General features: G+C 39.2%; 1 non-coding gene across 1 annotated transcript; it reads left to right on the top strand.

The window, feature by feature from the left end:
* The first annotated feature begins 13,939 nt into the window (after positions 1 to 13,939).
* Positions 13,940 to 14,043, top strand: LOC118616612. Its single transcript, XR_004956608.1, has one exon. It is a non-coding gene; the product is annotated as a U6 spliceosomal RNA (small nuclear RNA).
* Positions 14,044 to 14,661: the final 618 nt, after the last annotated feature.

The following is a 14,661-nucleotide window of genomic DNA, read 5'->3' as shown; positions in this document are numbered from 1 at the left end:
TTAAGTGAAAAAAAAAGTTAAAAGTAATTACCATTCACATTTGTCACAAATAAAAAGAATCCAAAAATTTTTTTTAAAACAGAATAGTATCATTGCATTTAACTATTATTTTAGTCAGACTCTAAATTTAGTTGTCCCTCTGTTAAAAATAAAATTAAATAGAAAAAGAGCCCTGGACAGTTTGTTCAGTGGTTAGTGCATCGGCCCATGGACCAGAGAGTTACAGGTTCACTTCCAGTCAAGGGCAGGTATCTTGGTTGCAGTTTAGTCCCCGGCCCTGGTCGGGGTCATGCAAGAGGCAACCAATCGATGTGTTTTCTCTCACATTGATCTCTCTCTCTCTCTCTCTCTCTCTCTCTCTCCCTTTCTCCCTCCCTCCCTCCCACTCTATCTGAAGATAAATGAAAAAAAATATTCTCAGGTGAGGATTAAAAGAAAACAACACACACACACACACATCAAAACTATGTACCTACCATCTTTCTACACACCTGTAATCTGGCTTTGGTCTTTCCTAAAGTGATCAGATATTCCAAGTCTCTGGCCATGAATTGCATTCAGAATTTACCCATGGGTTAAATCAAGGTCTAGAAGAATAGCACATTTTACAATCCTTAATACAAAGTCAATTTCACCACAGGGCCCCCTTTTCAGGAGCTTACATCATTTACATATGTGAAATGAAGTTGATGTGCAGGGGAAATGACAGAAACAGATGTTTCTGCCATCATTTAATATGAAACAAATTTTCCCTTGCTGGTGAATAGAGGCTATCAGCTACAGAGACTACAGGTGAAAGGGGTCTTACATTTTAGACTCCATTGGCTATAAAATGTCTCCAACTTCTTCCGAAATGCACTGTGTTTTGTTCATTTCAATTCTATACATCCCTATATTGGGTTAAGTCATGAACCCCCTTGCTTAATGGTTGTCCTAGGTTCATGTTTTCACTCCTGCTTCTAAGATATAAATATCCAGATTGGAAACCTGAGTTTCTGACCACCCTAGCCCTGGTAAATAGTGGTTCATTACAAATGGCTATCATAGCAATCAGCAGAGTATCACAAAATCGAGAGAATACTACATCCATATCAAATTTAGGTAACTTAAAATATCCATTCAGGTCCTGGCCAGTTTGGCTCAGCGGTTGGAGCGTCAGCCTGCGGACCAGAGTTCCGGGTTCGGTTCCCACTAGGGGCACGTACCAAAAAAAAAGGAAAAAAAAAAATCCATTCAAGGATATTTAAGATAAAATTCCAAATCCACTACAGCATAACCATGATTTAAATGTCTGTTTGCACCAGGTTTTCCAGCCTTCATTTACTCATTTATTCAACAGTCATTTGTTGTTGGGAAGCAACAGGATACGGTGAATAGGGCAAGAAATTTGGTATCATGTACTCCTAGGCTCATATTTTGCCGCTCCCACTTGCTAGTTCTATGGCCTTGGATTAGAAACCTGTTTCCTTTTCTGCATAAAAATAATAATGCCCTTCAAGGCTGTTGTGGAGTTAAGTTCAATAACATATGAGTCTCATACAGTGTTTGATAGCTACTAGGCAATTAGGAATCGTCCACCTACTCATAAATCCTGCTTCCTCCCGCAGAGCCAACCTATCTTACTGTGTGCTGCTACATATTATGAACACACAAAAAAGTGTGATAGAGTTGTTGACTCAGGAGTTCACAGTGTGAACATTTTCAAATTCCTGCCTACCTTAGTGCTATACATATGATTTTTCAGTCTGAAAAGCTGGACGCAATTCTACTATCCTCGGGTATCTCTTTCCTTCTCGTCCTTCAGATCTAAGTCTAAATTCACCTCTGAACAGGAGTCTATCCTCACTAACGCTAACACATATAGTTAGTCTTAATTCCCAATAGCCCTTATGTTTCCTTCATGGTGCTTCTCACTATTTATATAATCATTTTGTGCGTGCGCATGTTTGTCTGTGTGTGCGTGCATTTGATTTCCTCCACTGCCAGACTGTAAGAGGGCTGGGAACACATTGCTACGCATATACCCAGTTCCTTGTTTCATGCCTAGCACTTAGTAAACACTCAAAAAAATGTGTTCAATAAATGAATCGAGATGCAGCGTTGAACAATAAGAACACATCTCTTTCACCTGCGAAAATAACAGTCTGACGTGAAAAGCAAAGATTAAACAGATCAAAAACAATTGTTGAATTATAACCAAAGTGGTATCAAATACATAAAAGATGCTGAGGATATTTATTTAGGAATAGAGAAATATCTAAAATATGATTTGATGAGCACTATATCAAAGTGCTTCATGAAGAAAGATGGCACAGAGAAAGATTTTTCTAACCAAACAGAGAGAGGAAACAGGAGATTACATGGAGTACCTGAGATTCTGATCTAGGACTTGAAGAATAAGTACAATATTTTCAGAAGCTGAAAGAGTAAGAGAGTATTCAGTGATAGAGGCCTTCCTATAAACAAACTCACATCTTCCGTAGAACATTTGTCAAATGATAGAAAGAGATGCCAAACAGGGGGAAAGAATAGCATATATCAAAAGTAACTTAATAGAACTTTGGATTCAGCTCTGACATGTAAAGAGTTTCAGTCTCATCTTTACACACACAAAAAAAGGCATATAGACAAACAGAAAATCAATGGTTTCTCTTGGACTTATCAGAGAATTGAGTTTGCAGGGTAAAATGCCGGCTGGAAATCTCAAGAGACAGGCTCGTCCAGAGAAAGCAAGTACAGATCTGCTTTGTCTTCTGAGCAGAGGCTTCTGTAAATTTAAACGGTGTGTTACAAATTTCACTTTTGTAACAAATATCACTAACTGGGTGTCTCACGTCCTCTGTCTTCACATGGCTGGCTGTATTACTCTGTGTGTCTGCGGGGTTCCCTCTGTGTGTGGCTTCTCTGTGCAATAGATAGGACTGAGATTTTTCCAAAGCATCAACTTCTGGTTTCCTTTTGCTTAACATTTCCTTCCTCAAATCATCTCTTTCCTCTCACATAGTGCTAAAATCAGAAATGTCCCTCTCCTATTTTCTTACAAAGAGACCTGTCATTGGATTTAAGGCTCATCCTAATCCAGTATAACCCCATCCTAACTTGATTACATCCTCAAAGACCCTATTTCCAAATGCAGTCTCCTTCACAACTACAGGGGTTCAGGCTGGCCAGACCTGAGGTGAGCTGCAGAGAGCTGAGCTGCCAAGTTTGGGAGGAGCCCGTTAAAACAACAAGCCAAATGAAATAACAGTCAATTCTTCCATCACTTACTGTGACAGCATAGGCAAGAGCCGAAACCAAAGCACACGCTGGCTGTCTTCTCTTCTATTTGTCTCTGTGGAATGGTTCTTGCAGAGGGACACGTGGATTGGCACAGACATAGGAAGTGTCCTCACTGTGGAGAGAGCCCCAATAAACAGTTCCTGTCATTTTTTGCCCCGAGGGCAGGGGAAAGGGCTAGGAATGGAAAAGTACTGGGTACTGAGTCAGAGAGGAGGAAAGGCGTTTTCAAGGGACCCTCCCCCAAGCAGGGAGGTTTGGGCAGGTGTGTCTGTGAGGCCTAATGAAAAGGCTGCAAGGCAGGTGCTAGGCTGGGCCTGCAGACACGTGTCAGAAGACGCCTGGCCAGAAGGGCCCGAGTCCTTGGCTGCAACTTCCTTCCGAGACTGCACCGGGTCTGACGTGGGCTAGTCAGCTTCTCCATGTGAGGCTTGGCAGGTAAAGCCTTTGTAATTGCCTATATTAAGGCTTTAAAAAACTACATATGAGTTTTTGATGAGGACTGGACTCTTCCAGGACGTGGACACATCTTTTGGGAGGGAACACAGTTCCATGAGCTATAAATGGTGGCTTTGACAAACTGCGGGGAAGCTGGAGACTGAGCGTGGTCTAATGTGAGAGAGAGAACCCCCTGAGGCTGCAGTCAAGGGAACAAGATGCTTCCGTGGGCTTTACTGCCAGGAATCCCACCAGGTGCCCGCAGTGAAGATCTAAGAAGAGATCTCTCGGCTCTACCAAGGGAGAGAAAGTGTAATCACTTTGAACATACCCAGAGCCATCTCAGACAAAGCCCTTCTCGACAAGAAAAAGACGTTTCCAGAGCTTTACCCTAGTTGAGAGAGGTCATTCTTCTCACGCTAGCACCCCTGAGCCTTCCTGCTCCACCTCAGAGGGGGAATAATGTCCTAGTCAACAGGGCTCAGGGCTGCCAGGAGATAAACCCGGAACACTGCGGCCAAGAAAGTAGGGCACCCGGAGAAAAGAAGGAATACTCCTGGAAAACAGTCCTGAAGGTCACAGTCTCAAGACACGGGGCTAATGAAAGACTGATGGGAGCCAGTAGAGAAAGCACAAGAGATGTGTGTGTGTGTGTGAAGAATATTCTATCATACAATTAAGGTGACGGAAACTATGAAAAAGCTGATTATTGGGGAGAATTGCTAGAATAATGTTCTTGAAAACGCGCAGAAAAATGGGATCCAATGGACCAGGGGAAAAGTTGGTGTTAAGTAGAACAGATGGTTTTTCCATAGCAACAGAAGGGAAATCAGGACAAGTGGACACAGATGCATTTAGGCACTGACATGTGGTAGTATTGAATGGGGCCCCTTGCCAGACCTCAAAACCCCTCAAAACCTACTTTCCATTTGACAAGAAGGAAAGATGGGTCACTATTCTGTTTTTCCACAGATAGCCTAGAGGATTTTAATTGGACCCAAGTTCCAAATGAACATAGTTTTACAGAGATGTTCTAACTCAATTAGTTGGGAAGAAAAAGCCCATAAAAGCAATATTCAGCTATGTAATCAGCCAAAACTACCTTGCCTTTCGATGCCCTCCGATAACGAATGAGGTAGGGAGCAAAGTTTGAAATCTTTTTTTTCTACTTGGGCATACTGCCCTTACTTTTTTTAATGTTAGCCATATGACTAATAATAGCATAACTCAACTATGTATCATTGTCTTCTGACTGTAGCTAGTTCTAGCTATTGAGACGATGGTGGCCTTCGTTGACAACACCATAGCTCTTTTGACTTTCCCATATAATTTAATTTAGGAGATCCTGGATTATGGTAAATTTGATATTGAAATGGTATTTTTGAAGCCTGTAGAAATACATAATACACTGAAATGGTTCACATCTGGGTGGACTCCAAAAGCTGATTAGTTTTGCCTGCTATACTACTTCCTCTCTCTCAGGCCCAAGTCCCAAGGGTGCTAAGCATCGTTCTTGGGTCAGGGTCAGACTAGATTAACATCCAAAATAAATCAATGATATAGAAAAAGTTTAACAAGACTGGCCATTAAGCCCTTGAGAACAATTGAGGTTTGCACTTCTCATTCTGATGAGCTAACAAAATACACAGAATAATGAAACTACCCAGTCTTAAACTGCAAGCTGAACTTTCCATAAACCACAAGTATAGGCAGCATATTCTCAATATTCAATAGCTTAAGAAGAGCACCTCTAAATGCAAAAACATCTTTGCTCTATTTAAGAATGTCTGATATTTACATATAAAACCAGAACATTTTCACATTTGATCCAAAAATTATGGCTGAGCCAAGACCTACAATTACTTTATTTAAATTAGTTGTTAGGAATTAGTCATTCTGCTCCTGGTATAAGTGTTATATTGCTTCTGTCTCCTTTCAAATTAGAAGACCCATATTCACCATCAAAGCAGACCAGTTCTTTTTTTCGCAATACAAAATTAAATTAACGTGTAAATACTGAAAGTTCTTATAAATCGGACCTAAACTTTACCCATCATGCAATTAGTTACCTATCCTTCACCATGGCTAAATGAGAATGGAAAATACTTTGCTCTGGCAAGAAGAAATGTCATTATGTAATGTGCAATTTTGTCACCTTTTGGTACATTACTTGCTGAGTCATTAATAAATACACAAATCGGCACAAAGTACGTGGCGTTGGAAAAGCACAGGAACTATTCAAAAGAAATGCAAGCTCCTGACAATCAGGAGAGTGTGTTTCAAAGGACAAGTTGATCTTTTCAAGTGATCTAATCTGCATGAATCATTAATATTTCCTCAATTATTTAGCACACAATTTTTATTTTTCACTAAAGGCATCGTGAGAAGATTTAGAATAGTCTTTTTAGTGGTTACAATACCACTTTCATTTACCTAAGTAAGAATCTCTCTTGTTTTGAAAGGGGGGTGTGGGGAGGTAGAAAAGGGTAAAAATGGGGTAAATGATAATGGAAGGAGACTTGACTTGAAGTGGTGAACATGTAATACAATATACAGATGATGTAGTATAAAGCTATACACCTGAAACCTGTATAATTTTATTAAGGAATATCACCCCAATATATTCAATAAAAAAATAAAATAATAATTTTAAAAAGAATATCTCTTGTTTTATATAAGTGCCTACCCACTCCAATGCTAAAAACCAAAGGCACAGACAATGTAGTAGGTTTTGTAACATTAACCGATTTGTTTTTATTAATCTCCATAAATATAAGAAATAAACGTTTTAGCATTTTTAAATACCTGCTATAAGGAACATCAACAGAAATAACTGGAAATATAACTATGCCCAATATAATTAGCTGATATATAATTGTACATGTAAAATGTAGTAATGTAAATACATAAATATTTCTAATCATAGTTTTGTATCTATGGGAACAAATCTAGCTTTTCTTACTCTTTTCCTACGTAGAAATGTAATGGGTGAGTCAGAGCTGAAACTCAAAAGAAAGTGAAGATGGAAATGAGTCAGGAAGTTTTTGAAAAATGCTATAAAAATACCCAATTATTTTATTCATATTAATAGAAAACAGTTCTGTCTCCATAATGTTGCCTAATACTATCGCTGCAATGCTAACAGCATAAGCCAAAAGGCTTTCACTAATTCTAGAAGCTTTTCTTCTGGGTTCAGATCCCCTTTCTTCACTCCTCGTGTTCTGTTCGGGAGTCCATGGAGGGTACAGAATTCTCAGCACTGACCACACAGCAGAACAAGGCATCTTCATCTGGAACTTGCCTTGTCCAGCAGGAGGAGTCCCTCAGCTGCTGAGGACTGCATGACTTCGATTTCATCATTTATCATTTATGTTCCTATAAGGAAAGCAGGATAAATGGAAATGCTTTTGAGTTTCTATCAGTGGAATGATGACCGACAGCAGCTTGTAATGTCCATTGCAGTGAGCCCTGGTGACTGTCCACACACATCACCTAAACTAGAGCAGCAAGATACTTCTCAGCATTGACCAAAATGTGAACATAGTCTTTTTCTTTTTGCAATATTTTTTATGAAAAACTCTGACTGTATTGCCTCCCCATTAATCAGTCATGCATTAACATTGCAGTCATCATTTTTCAGATTCCTTTGCTAGGACACAAGAATGGAACCTGATTACGAACAATTGCTATGGGAATTTGATTGAGAGAATGCTGGAAGCGTATCTGCAGTGCATGGTCAAGGGCAGCATGAACTTTCCAGTCTATAACCATGACGCTCCTCCTCACAAGGCCACAGGGGATAAAATGGCATCTGTGAGATAAAAAGCTTACTAGAGATTATCTTTGGGATTGAGTCAAGTCTCAAAGCAGAATTTAAATGGCCTGTATCCCAGCAGTCTGGTCTTTTGCACTAGTTTCAATGGAATCCATCCATCACTTTCCCATTCCACTCATGGTGGCTACACCAGAAACCAGAGTGCACAGCAAATTGGCTTTCAGTCTGGGGGGAAACGAACACAGAAGGAGAGTGTACTTTTAATGGCATATGTTTTTTGTGTTTGTTTTTTTTTTAAATCCTTACCCAAGGGCATTTTTGCATTTATCTTCAGATGGAGTGGGAGGAAGAGAGGATGGTAGAGAGAGAGAGAAACATCGATGTGAGAGAGGCACATCGAGTGGTTGCCACCCACCACCCCAACCGGGGCTGGGGACAAACTGCAACCAAGGTATGTGCCCTTAGTGGGAACCCAAGACTCTCTGGTCTGCAGGCTGACACTTTAACTTCTGAGCCAAACTGGCCAGGGAATGTTTCTTGTTTTTGTTTTTTGTTGTTCACTGAGGCAAAGCTCAACAATCTTTTAAAGAAAGAAAGAAAAAAGACAACTTGTTAATGAGTACAAGGTCCAGTCTAGTTCCTTTCTCTGAGAACATTTTACTGTAGAAAGTTTCTAATTACCCTTCATTTCAACTATTCACTAGAGTAACGACCTGTTCTGTTCCCTCTGATAAACTCACAAAACTGACTAATATCCATAGTGTGATAAACTTATATGTGTCTTTCTAGCACTCTATCCAATTATGAGTCCACCAGTGGGGTTGCACTTTTATCAAGACTCTCTTGTGTTTGTTTGTCCCTATCTTGTTTATACCAGTTAAACTTGTTGAGCTAATTAAAGCATTTAATGAACTATTATGTAAACTACTGATATATGAATTCAAAAAGATGAAAAGCATTTTTCTATGAAACCCAAGTCAAGTGTTTTGAAAAGATGTTCACACAAGACCACTATCAGAAATTGCATTGAATTAGGTGTGAATGAGATGGAATAGTCACAAAAGTCTACACAGAGTCTGAAAGTAGGCAGCCTCACAAATAGTTTACATTTTTTACTCTTTTTAAAGAAATGGAACCTGGAAACAGGATATGAGAGACACAGCCTCATGAATGTAGTTTAGTCAAGAAAAATGATACAGAACTTTAATCAGGGAGCTTCCCTCAAAGAAAGGCCTCAGATTATGTTAGTGAAATTGGCAAATAAATATATTTTAAAACCTTTTACACTAAAATAAAATACTTAAATGTGTGCTTTTCATTTGTTATGATTCCCTCTCTAAATGACTTTTTTTTTCTTTATTGATTTTTTTAGAGAGAGAGAAACATCAGTGAGAGAGAACATCGATTGGCCACCTCCTGCATACCCCCCACTGGGGATTGGGCCCACAACCTGGGCATGTTCCCTGACCGGGAATCAAACCAGCGACCTCTTGGTGCATGGATTGATGCTCAACCACGGAGCCACACCAGCTGGGCTAAATGACTTTTTCATTTAACCCACCACCCATTGTTTCTAATTGCTTCAGGTAAGAGATCTGCTTCTATTCTCCTAATTCTAACCACATTTCACTTTCTCCTGTTACTCACTCTGCTTCCTCCAAGAATAGTATTTTTAAGAAATCTCCCTATAGCATGATCAAAAATGCTGCCAAGGAAAAAGACAGCAAGTTTTGCATTCTAACAGTGAGTAGTGATAAGGAATTCTATCAACTTGCATGTATTAAGATTCTATTCTTGCTTCAATTTACTTCCAACCTTGTTACCATCCTGTGACATTTTGCACTACTGGAAGGAGAAAGTGGCTAAGTCCTTCATGCAGATGTAATTTATGGCAATTTAAACTGAGTCAAGAAGTTAATAACTTTGAAATAATGCATGCACCCCATACTGAGTTTAATCAGCACTTATTAAAAGATGGGTTACTTATGCCTTTTGCCCTTCATGTATCCTCATTTGAAAACAAGCTTACCAGGAATTAAGCAAAAGCCCTCACTGTGCTCTTAACATTTTCTGAATTGTGAACTTCAGATGAAAATGATTTGTCAGAAAATAAATGGTTAAAAAAGATTCCTCAGCTCCCCTTCATCATTCCTCGGGTTCATTATCAGCAAAAAGCACATTTCTCTTCACTCTGAAATTGTAGAAAATGACGCTGCTGTGAAGCCTCTGGGACTCCTCACTAAACATGAATATTCAGCACCAAGGACAGAAGCTCCCACACATCAAATTAAATGGAACCTTAAGAAGAGCTTATCATTCTTAAGTCATTTGCATCTGCCCCATCCCCACCCCCTGCCCAGACTTCCCTTTCCAAATGTGGAAGATGACAGGGCATCTCTACCCAGTCAACATCAATTTTATATGTCTGAGTGAAAAGACAAATAGTTGCTTTCACTGGGGCTCCAGAATGAGGAGCTTGGGCCCGTCACCTGTAACAGCCATGCAGTCACCAAAGAATCGGTATTACATAGAATAAGATATTATCGACACACCTCATAATACTATCCATGTCCTATAAGAGCATGTGTTAGGAATTCTCATTTAGGGTTGTTTGGTTGCAAGTATCAGAAACCCAACTGAAGGTGGTTTAAGCAACAGCAGGAATATAGTGTGACACTTCACCTGGGTGTCACAGGGGAGTGGAATGGCCTCAGGCACAGGTGGCTGAGGGTCAAACAATGTCATCACAGCTCTTGCTCCTTCCCTGATCTCAGTTCTCCCAGATGGCCCTCACTGTCCGAAGGCAAATTCATCAGAACACCCCTGAGTGTCAGCTTCTTGATTGTATCCTCCCTATATGGGTCACATGGCCATGCTTTTGGCAAGGAACTTGGGGCCAACTGATTAAGAACTCTTTCAGGATTGCAGGGTATATATATGGTTTTTAAAAAGAGGAAGAAAGAGAGAAAAACTAATACAGAACACACCAAAGAATAAATAAAATAGGTGACATCGACAAATATCTTTTCAAAGAGCCATTAGGAGTGGTAAGGCAGGGAGGATACATGTGGGATAATGAAAAGAATGCAAGTGTGGAATGAGAGTCATGTCTTTGAAAACCGTTCCCACCACTACACATAGTGAGTGCCTAAATCACCCATCTCGCGAAGCTTGTTTGCCCACCTGCAAAGCAAGTACTAGCTTGCGAGATTATTTCAAGAATTAGATATCCTCTCTGTAAAGCACCTAGCAGGGGTCCTGCCAGATAATATATGTTCAGAAAAGGGTAGTTCTTATTTGGATGAGGCCAAGGAGCTGAGATTAATTCTATATCTCAACCAAAAAGAGGCAGAGAGTTGAAAAGATATGGAAAAAATAATAAAGCTTGCTCTCTCCAACAGAGGATAAATAAATGATTACATTTGATTTGAAATATTGTAAATAAAAATTAGCATAATTTACAAAATAATTATATTTAGTATAAGTATCAGTGTATATAGGGTGAAGTATTAGAGTGACTCATTTACAAACTAAGCATGTGCTCAGAGTGTGTAGCTGCAATAAATATGTGAGAAAATTTTTCAGTCTCAATATTCCTATTGATATTTAATACATGCTGAATAAGTAGTACAATTCAAAATAGGCTAAATGTGTTTCCAAAAACAGAACTAAGAGAAGGCAGCAGCAAAGCATGTGGATGAATAGGGAACGGAAGGCTATTTAGAGTAGACATCCCATTTCTGACTCTCACACTCACCTCTGTGGCCTTGCCTGCCAGCCCATTAACTCTCAATGCTCTCCTCATCTGCAGAATAGAAAGCTGATGGGCCCTAGTCACCTCCAGAAGATAGTTTGTGTTTGAGAACATGGCATGAAAAGGAAAAAGGTTTATGTCAATCCTTACATTTTACCTCACCTCCCAGGGAGTTTTAAGTGAGAAATTAATTTATACATATCTATCTTTCTTATTAGTTGCACACATGTGTTAATTGGTTTTTAATGTGTAAGATCAACTCCATTAAATAGACATATGTCATAGTTAACACAGGAATTCAAATCCACAGAATCGCAGATCTACAGAGCCAGAGGTAATCCTTGAACTGAACTAGTCCAACTTCTTCATTTTATAGATGAGGAGAATCAGAACCAAGTTCATATTTTCTAGGCTTGAACCTATATTCTACCTTTCCACTTAAGCAAGAGATTTTTAAAGATTTAAAGATTATTTTTAAGGGAATCTTATATTCTCCCAAGTACAAAGAGGAGAAGAATAGATGTAAGAAAAAAGAAAGATGTAAGAAGGACTGAACACAGATGATCCAGATTGTAGTCTGACACTGATTGAAAAGATGTCCTCGAATGGGAGACCTGGGAAGCCATTAACCACAGAGGTGAATGGGACAGCAGGGGGCATGAGAGTCTCTGGGAATCTTCACTTAATAATCTCGATGTCCCACAGAGACAGCACATGACTTTCTACAAAGTACAGTCAGGTAGGTGTATGTTAGAGCGCAAACTAAACACATAAAATTGTTGACTTTACTGACCAATGTAAGGTTGCTAAATTAACAGTTGATAAGGAAATGTCAAATAAAATGTCATCACACCATGAGTAACTATAAGCAAAGTTTAAATAGAGGATGATTATTAGTAGGCAAGATGTACCCAATGCCTAAAACTTTAACAAACCAACTGTGTTTAGTGAAAGAAAAAAATATATTTAAACCTCAAATAAACAGCTTTGTAAACTTATTTTTATGTCCCTGAAAACAACTGCCAAACAGTGAAATGAACAGGATTTTCAGAATACTGGAGTAGGATTCTAAAAAGATTCTTTCCTCAAAAATCAATGAAAAAACAGAACAAAGTTGTCAGAAACTAATATTGCAGAATTTTTTAATGAACCACAGGTAGAATTTCATTGGAAATGGACCAAAGGCATACAATAAATTGAAAAATGTTTATTTGTAAACATTTATAAATAAGATTTATTTATAAACATCATAAAGATTGATAAAATCAAGAAAATAAAACCCTAAATCTTAGGCAATAACAGTGGGAATCTGTTGGGTTTTAGCCAGGAGTTGCTTCCATCCCCTCAACAAGCACCACCAGCTTCACTAGGGCAGGGTGCGCTGTGAAAAACAGCAGTTTTGCCCCATGAGAGGGATATCTTGATTTGGAGAAATGGTCAGAAAAAACTGGATGCTCTTAGGCACAGTCAGAAAGAGTAGCCACCTTGAGGTTGAAAGAATGAAGACCAAGACCACAGAAAGCCTAGGTGAACTAGATCCTGGTTGGGTTTAGTAACAACCTGGTAGACTGGCTAGAAATTTGGGAGGAAGAGAGAATGAAACTTATACATAGGGCCTTGATAAGTAACTACATATCCCGGTGAGTCTGAGAGGCTCTGTGTAAGTACAAGGTGAGACAAGAATGCAGTTCAAACAGTCCTGGATGAACATGAGGCCATGCAAACATGCAGAGGTCAAACAAGTCAACTGAACAGCAAGTAAATGTCAGGGAGAGCTTATAAACTGCTGATTCTTTAAAAGCATTTCCCAGTCTGGCAGTGTGTCTCCGTGGATTGAGTGTCATCCCACGGACTGAGAGGTCCCAGTTTGAGTCCCGGTCAGGGCACATGCCCGGGGTGTGGGCTCGATCCCCAGTAGGGGGTGTATAGGAGGCAGCCAATTGATGTCTCTTTCTCACATGATGTTTCTATCTCTCTTTCCCTAAAAAAATAAAATAACATTTTTTATATAACTTTTTAAAAATTGATTTTAGAGAGAGAGGAAGGAAGAGGGAGAGAGAGGTAGAAACATCAATGAGAGAAAACATTGATTGGTTACCTCCTGCATGCCCCTCATTGGGGATCGGGCCCAGAACCTGGGCATGTGCCCTGATCAGGAATCGAACCTGCAACCTCCCTGTGCAAGGGTCAACACTCAACCGCTGAGCCACAATGGCCGGGCAAAACAACATTTTTTTTTTAAGCATTTCCCAAACCACACATAGACCCATTGACTATAGGTGAAAACATTACCTGCTTACTTGAGATGTTCAAACATAAAGGAAATAGAAAAGTGTCACCCCAAATTTTGCTACTTTGGCCCAAGGACTATTTTGAGCTGAAAGCATTTGAGAATCCTGTGCAAGAAAACTCCCTGCCTGCTTTCTATTTCCCTAAAAGCAGGTCACACATTCTCAAAGGTGCCCATGCTCCCCTCTTTACCAGGAAGGACAAAAGTTAATCACTGGAGCCAACTTTAGACCCTATCTGCCCAGTAGCCTTTTTCTGAAAGTAGTTTCCCATATATTTACCTTCCCATAGTTTGCTGCTCTCAGAAGCCTAAAATTGCTTTCCTTTGTCCTGTCATTTCTTTACAAATTATTATTCTTTGTTGAAGATGCTCTGTAAGCCTGAATTCTAAACCACCTCTTTGAGCGCTCACTTTGGCAGCACATATACTCAAATTAGAACAGTATAGAGATTAGCACGGCCCCTACGCAAGGATGGCATGCACATTTGTGAAGCATTGCATTTTTTTTTTAATTAAAAAAAAAAATTAGACCACCTCTTTGAGGTTCTCTTCCCTGAGTAACTGGTTTTTATATAGAACCCCAGCAAAGAACCTAAGTAAAATAAAGAAAAAAATTTTCCTCCCCTACAAACATAATCTTTGACCAATCATTGGCTGAATACCAAGCCATGCTGACTCAGCAGTGACCCCTAGGAAGCCAGCTTTTAACAGAGAAAAAAACACTGAACAGAAACATCAGTGACTACACATCAAAGAAGAGAGAGACTCCACAGAATTTTTCCAGGCAACAAAATGGCAGCTACAAATTAAAAAAATAATAATAAACAAAAAACAGAAGGGAAAAAAATCAGAGCCCAGAATGGCTACAATATATCAAAAATGTCCAGTTTTCAACAATAAAACTAATCAGATATGAAAAGTAATAGGAATGTTTGATTCCTACTGTGAGAAAAAAAAATCAGGCAATTGGAACTATTTTTAAGGGTATTCAAATGTTGGATTTGGCAAAGACTACAAAACACACAAGAAAATAAATTACAAATCTCTCATAAACATAGAGGTAAAAATTTCTCAATAAAATATTAGCAAACCAGATCCAGCACTATATAATGATGAACATACACC

The sequence above is a fragment of the Molossus molossus genome, unplaced genomic scaffold (genome assembly GCF_014108415.1).
Source record: "Molossus molossus isolate mMolMol1 unplaced genomic scaffold, mMolMol1.p scaffold_m16_p_4, whole genome shotgun sequence".
Classification (NCBI taxonomy): Eukaryota; Metazoa; Chordata; class Mammalia; order Chiroptera; family Molossidae; genus Molossus; species Molossus molossus.
The sequence above is the reverse complement of the archived record's forward strand: the minus strand, read 5'-3'. Positions and strand labels throughout refer to the sequence as shown.